Here is a 6,864-nt window from a genome sequence, read left to right as displayed (position 1 = left end):
AGCAAATTCACAATTAGCAACCAGGAAGAAGGAAAAAAATAAAAAAATAAAAGAGGCAGGGAGGACATAGAAAAGGTGTCAACATTTCACCTTCCTGTAAAGAATACTTCTCCACTCAGATCTTTAGTAGGAAATAGATTTTATCAATTTGATAACACAAGCATACTTTCATCTAGTAAGGTCCCAGCCCATAAGGCAGGTGATGGGTGGGTATGGGATTATGACATCACCTGTGTCTACGAAACTCATAATTGAGTTCAGAGACTTTGGCTGTGAAGGAGACAGTGAGGTCAGTTCTGTTCCTGGAGGTGACAGCCCAGCAGAAGGAATAGAGCTGGGAAGGTATGTCTGCCTAAGTACCCACAGGCTCTACCCAGGAAGAGGCCTTGGAGATGCATTGTTATGTCCATTCCACCTGGGAACATGACGGGACACCAGCAGGAACATGGTCATGTCTATCAGAGAAGCTGAAAGGCCAGCAGCAGTCGTGGGATTTTGAAGATCATGGTGAGGTGTCTTCCCTCTGGTCGGGTAAGAGACCACAAGAAGCCTAATGGGTTGGTTTCCCTGCATGAAGAGCAGTTTCTGATGTGGCTGAGCTTTCCTTGGTAATGGGAAAAAGCAGAAGAGGAAAAAAAAAGTCACAAAGTGCTATTTGGAAGGTGGAGACCCGATATCAGGGGGAAGAAATGTCACTGGAAGGGCAGTGCTGTGGTGCAAGAGGTCACCCAGAGGGAGCTGGATCAGCCCATAGTTTGTGTTCCAAAGAACAGCCAGTGAGGGTGCAGACACATCAGTGAAGGGACAGAAATGCTGGGGTGAGAGCAGGTGGGGAAGCGAGATGGGTGTCTACAGCCTGCAGGGAAAGAGGGGCAGGTGTAGGACCATGTAGAACAGCCTGTGATGGAGATGGCAAAGGGCGCTGGTGAGGCTGGAAGGGACCAACAGAACCCAGCTCTCTGTACCCTTCGCCATGGTAGTTGCCTCTGCCACTGAGGCCTATGAGAAGACATGTTGTCCTCATGGCACCTGGGCCTCGTTGCCTCCTTGCAGCCCCATGGGGAAGCCGGAAGTTGTTCCAACTCATAGCTACAACAATACTAAAAAAATATTGCTAAAAAAATAGAAATTACAACAGCAAATGACATACTTCCCTGTAAACACTCAAAGTCAACATACGCTGTACTATTAGCCCAAGAACAATCCATTAAATTCTTCTGATGTTTGGTTTCAGTGGAGCAGCCTCTCGAGCCGTCCACAGTCCTTCAGGACTTTTCTTCACCCTCGTGTTATGGATCCAAGAGTTAACTCCTTTGAGTAATGTTTGTAATTAACAGTACCATGTACAGTCCTTTTCCACTTCTCTTTGAGAGGTTCGTCTGTCCAGGTTTGAAGATACACTTGATCTCCTGGTGGAAAAGGATGCACCGGCACATCCAAGGGTGAAGCTGCTGCCTCCTGGACAGACCTATTCAAGGATGAGAGAGTTTTTCCCAAAGACAGTCAATATTCAGGAAGTATCTGATTTCCAGAAATTTGCACCTGGTCTGCACTTCCAGTCAAATTCACAGAAGAAGGTCTCCCGTACAATATTTCCAAAGGGCTTACTTTCCCCCTTACCCTAGGAGTAATTCAAATTCTCATCAGAGCAGTAGATACAACACTATATCTATTTTAAGTGTGTTTCTTGGCATAATTTAGCTAACTGTGTCTTTAAGGATTGATTCGTTCTTTCTACCTTTCCACCAGACTGGGTTCACCAAGGGGGAAGGAAATCCCATTTTATTCCTAAAAAGGCAGACATTGCCTGCACCGGTTCTGCTACAAAATGAGGGCGTCTGTCTGACGAGATCCCTACTGGAATTCCAAACCTTGTTGATCTGGCCCGGGAAAGCTTCAGGCCATCCAGAAAAGGTACCTACTCAAGCTAAAAGATATTTGTAACTATTGCATTTCAGTAATTCAATCAATTTGCCAATACTCACCTGGAAAATTTCCCTTCTTTACCTCTCCTGGTGGAGGTTTTAATGCTATTTTACGATTCTTTTTACAACAAATCAAACATTGTTTTACTAGTTGATCTGCACAGCTCATCATTTGAGGTCCTACAGCGTCTCTCAACGTTTGCTACTGTCAACAGAGCATCTGCTCTGGCGTGAACACCTTCATGAGTTTGCTGCAATAGTTCTTGCATACTAGGAGCAGTGACTAGACATTGTCTAGTAGATGTCACCCACCATCCACCAGGATTCTTTTTACACTTTACTACTTCAGCCATTTTCTCTTCTTTTTCACTGTATTTAGGCGCTTCCATATTTATTGTTGTTTGAGGAATTAACGCTCCAATTACTTTCTCATTTGCTCCCATTTTTGCTACTGGATCAGCTTTGTGATTTCCTTTAACACTATCAGTTTGCCCAGACTGGTGTGCTTTACAATGCAAATTGCTGCTTCTTTTAGTTTCAAAAACAGCTTCTAACAGTTCGAATATCTCAGCCCCGTGTTTTCTTGGTAACCTTTGTGAGGTAAGGAGTCCTCTTTCTTTCCGCATGGCTCCATGTGCACGCCACTCGTTTTGCCTGTGCTAGAGCTGGGGTTCACGCAGTTAATCCAGCTCTCTGTGCACAAGGATTAGGTGATGGAGGCTCAGACTCTGCCGCCTCTTTCAGTGTCAGCCCCAGGTGCCCGGACTCCTGTCCCCGGTCAGGGTGAAACCACTTCGGTTCGTGCAGAGGCTCCAATCCAGATTGTCCAGTGGGGTCTGACCTGCTGGAACACACTTGCTCGGGGGTTAATGCACCTGGGGATGCATTCAGCCACAGCCCCGTGGGCTGGGAGGCAGAGTTAGGGACCCCAAAACCCACCCTGGAGCCCCCAAGTCTCCCCCACACCTGGAGCAGCCACAGCCCCATGGGCTGGGGGGGAGGGGAGGACAGTGCTGGGGACCCCAAAACCACCCCCCCTTCTTCTTCCTCCGCACCCCCGTGTGCTGGGTGCACAGCGTTGCGGGGGAGCCCCAGGTGCCCCCTGTGAACTAATCCCAGCCAATAAAGCACAACACCAATTAAACACACTCTCCAGATAAAGGCAGGCAGGCAGGCCCCACCCTGTTAAACACAGCCCCTCCAGTTAAATACGGCCCTCAATTAAATATGCCTCCCACAATAAATTCGGCCCCCTCCAATTAAAAACAGCCCGCCCCCTCATGACTATTAATGAGATGCCCGGGCACTGCCCGCCCCCTCGTGACTATTAATGAGCCGCCAGCAGCCGAACTGGCTCCTCGTCGCTGTTCCCGGCCCGTCATTGCACAGAACCCGCCCCCTCAGGCCCGTCCCCGCCCGGGCTCACGGCAGTGCCGCTGGGCCGGTGAGGGAGGGACCCGGCCCCTCATGATTTGCGAATGTCACCGGCAGGGCCGTCCCGGGCTCCGGACAGGGCCCAGCGCCCCCGGGCACCATCCCGGGCGGGACCCGCCCGTCCCGCTCACCTGCAGCCCGAGGCCGCCCCGGCAGCTCCTGCCACCGCCCCAGCAGCGCCAGCACCAGCGCCGGGGCCGCCCCCCGGCCGGGGCGTGTCCTCCCGGGGCCGCCCCCCGGCCGGGCCGGCTGTCGCGCTCCCTGCCCCAGGGAGTCCGGGCAGCGCCGGGCCTGCCCGCTCGTGGAGAGCGACTGCCCGCGGCTGAGGGGCGTGAGAGGCGGCCTCGGGGGGCAGCGGGGTCCCCTGAGCCACGGGGCGTGTCCCCCACTTGTCCCCTCAGCCACGGCGCTGTGTCCCCCAACATGTGTCCCCTCAACCTTGGGACTATGTCTGCCAACCTGTGTCCCCTCAGCAACGAGGCCTTGTCCCCTCAGCAACGGCAGGGTGTCCCCTCAGTTCTGGCCCTGTCCCCCAACCTGTGTCCCCTCAACCTCGGGGCTGTGTCCCCTCAGCAACGGGCCGTGTCCCCCACTTGTCCCCTCAGCACTGGGGCCGTGTCCCCCACTTGTCCCCACAGCAATGGAAGGATGTCCCCTCAGTTCTGGCTCTGTCCCCCAACTTGTGTCCCCTCAGCCATGGGGCCATGTCCCCCACTTGTCCCCTCAGCCTTGGGGCAGTGTCCTCTCAGTTCTGGCCTTGTTCCCTAACCTGTCCCCTCAGCCATGTCCCTGCCTCCCCTGCCTGCGTTCCCTCCCCGGTGCCCCTGTCCCCTCCCTCCATGTCCCCTCATCTCCAGCCCTGTCCCCCCCAGCCTGTCCCCACAACCACGACCTCCCACGGCCCCCCCTCCATGTCTCCCCTTCACCACATGCCCCTGCCCCCCCATGCCATCCCCCCCTCACCACGTCCCTGTCCCCACAGGTGACCCAGGGCGGGGAGGCCACCAACCAGGTGACAGTGGCCACTGCAGCCACCAGCCCCGGCCTCCCGCTCCCCGACCTCCTGCTGCTGGCGCGGCCAGTGCCACCGTCACCCCCCGACCCTGTGCACCTCTGGCCCTGGGCGGGGAGGGCATCCCAGGGAGTGCTGCACCCCCAAAATGGAGCCCCAGGATTAATGCCCCTAATAAAGCACCCCATAATTTAACACCGCCCAATAAAACACAGCCCCTCCAATTAAATACAGCTCCCTAATTAAACCTACACCCCCCAATTAAGCCCTCCAATTAAACAAACCCCAATTATTCACAGCTGCCTCAATTAAACACACATCTGCAGAATTAGACACCCCCAATATTAAACAACCCCCAAATTAAACTTCCTCCAATATTAAGCCCACCTCCAAAATTAAACAGGCACCCCAAGATAGATGTACACCACCCCAAAAAGCACAGCCCCTAATTAAACACACCTCAAACTACCCCACCAATTAACCCCTCCAATTAACCCTTCCCAAAGCCCCCAAGGTCCCCAGAAATCGCGCCCCCCCCCCCCCCTGTCCTGCTTCACTATCACATTCGCTGGGGCACTGTGCAGGGAGAGGCACGTGTTGGGGGACTGCCACTGCCCCCCCCAGACCCCAGGGTTCCACCAGACCCAGAGTGCCCCCCAGATATCAGTTACCTCCCTCAGGTATGGGGGACCCCCCTGCACCCCGGATCTCCAGCCGGCACTCGGTCAGCGCCTCCCCAGCTCTGTGACTGCCCAGCAGCCATAGGTGCCCCTGTCCCTGGTTTGCGGATCTGGGGGTCAGCACCCCGTGGCTGTGCTGGGCCAGAAGCCAGGGGTCCTCCCTGATGGCCACTGGTTCTTCAGCCACACCCCCTGGGGCTGCTGGGGGCACAGAGTCAGGGCATCCCAAATTGACCAGCTGGTGACAAGTGGTGTCCCTCAGGGGTCCGTACTGGTTAATACCTTCATCAACGACACAGACGGTGGGATCGAGCACACCCGCAGCGAGTTTGCGGATGACACCAAGCTGAGCGCTGCAGGTGACACGTCTGAGGGCCAGGATCCATCCAGAGGGACCTGGACAAGCTCGAGAAGTGGTTCCATGCAAACCTCATGAGGTTCTACAAGGCCAAGTGCAAGGTCCCGCACCTGGATTGGGGCAAGCCCGGGTACCAGTCCAGGCTGGGGATGAAGGGGTTGAGAGCAGCCACGCAGAGAAGGACTTGGGGGTGCTGGGGGATGAAAGACGGGCCATGAGCTGGCAATGCACACTTGCAGTCCAGAAGGCCAATCGTATCTTGGGCTGCATCAAAGGGAGCATGGCCAGCAGGTCTCCTCTCTGGTGAGACCCCACCTGGAGTCCCGTGTCAAGCTCTGGAGCCCTAAGAACAGGACAGACATGGACCTGCCGGAGAGGGGCCAGAGGAGCCACCGAAATGACCCGAGGCTGGAACAGCTCTGCTGGGGGGACAGGCTGAGAGAGCTGGGGTGTTCAGCTAGAGAAAAGAAGCTCCAGGGAGACGTTATTGCGGCCTTTCAGTACTTAAAAGGGTCCAATAAGAAAGATGGGGAGAGACTTTTTAGCAGGGCCCATTGAGACGGGACAAGAGCTGATGGTTTAGATTAAAAGAGGAGAGATCGAAGCCGGACATGAGGAAGGAATTGTTGCCCCTGAGGGTGGTGAGAGCCTGGCCCAGGTTGCCCAGAGAGGTGGTGGCTGAACCATCCCTGGAGACATCCCAGGCCAGGCTGGACGGGGCTCTGAGCAACCTGAGCTGGTGCAGATGTCCCTGCTCATGGCAGGGGTGGCACTAGATGAGCTTTGAAGGTCCCTCCAACCCAAACCATTCTGTGATTCTATGAACCCGCCACCACCCCGGCTCAGCCCGGCAGTGCCGCTGGGAAAGCGTCTCCAGGAAAGGGTGAAAGCGCCGGGCGGCAGCTGCTGGCAATGAGGGGAGGGCAGCGTGAGAGACGAGGCCCAGCAGCCCGGAGCAGAGGGTCTTGCTCACTGAGGTGGCACCGTGGAAAGCCTCGGGGGATGGTGGGAGCTGAGGGCAAAACGGTGGGAAACAGCTCCTGAGGCGCTGGGACCAACCCCACTCTAAACCTGCGTGTCTTTGCTGCCCCCATGCCTGCCGTACCCGCACGGCCATCCGCCTCCCCTGCTTGTGCGCCGCAGGGCAGGGCCTGGGGGCCAGCAAGCACCCGTCCGCCGGCACCGTAACTACGCCTGGAACCAGGCTGTGCTGAGGGACAGACGTCCTGCGGCAGCGGGAGAGGCCAGGAACGGCACCATCTGCTCAGCACGCTCAGGGCGCTGCACATCTGAATGACACCAGGGCTTTGGAATTCTCCTCCAGCTTTATTAAAATCCAGCCCTTCTCCTGAGAAAAGCTGCACCTCCACTGGGCTTAGCGGGGCCAGCAGCACAGGGCTCGCAGGGTCCATCGCGATTTTGGCTGCTCCCTTGCGTTGCTCAGGATGAGGATGG

This window comes from Caloenas nicobarica, chromosome 15, assembly GCF_036013445.1.
Source record: "Caloenas nicobarica isolate bCalNic1 chromosome 15, bCalNic1.hap1, whole genome shotgun sequence".
NCBI lineage: Eukaryota > Metazoa > Chordata > Aves > Columbiformes > Columbidae > Caloenas > Caloenas nicobarica.
Note: the sequence above shows the minus strand (reverse complement) of the source record.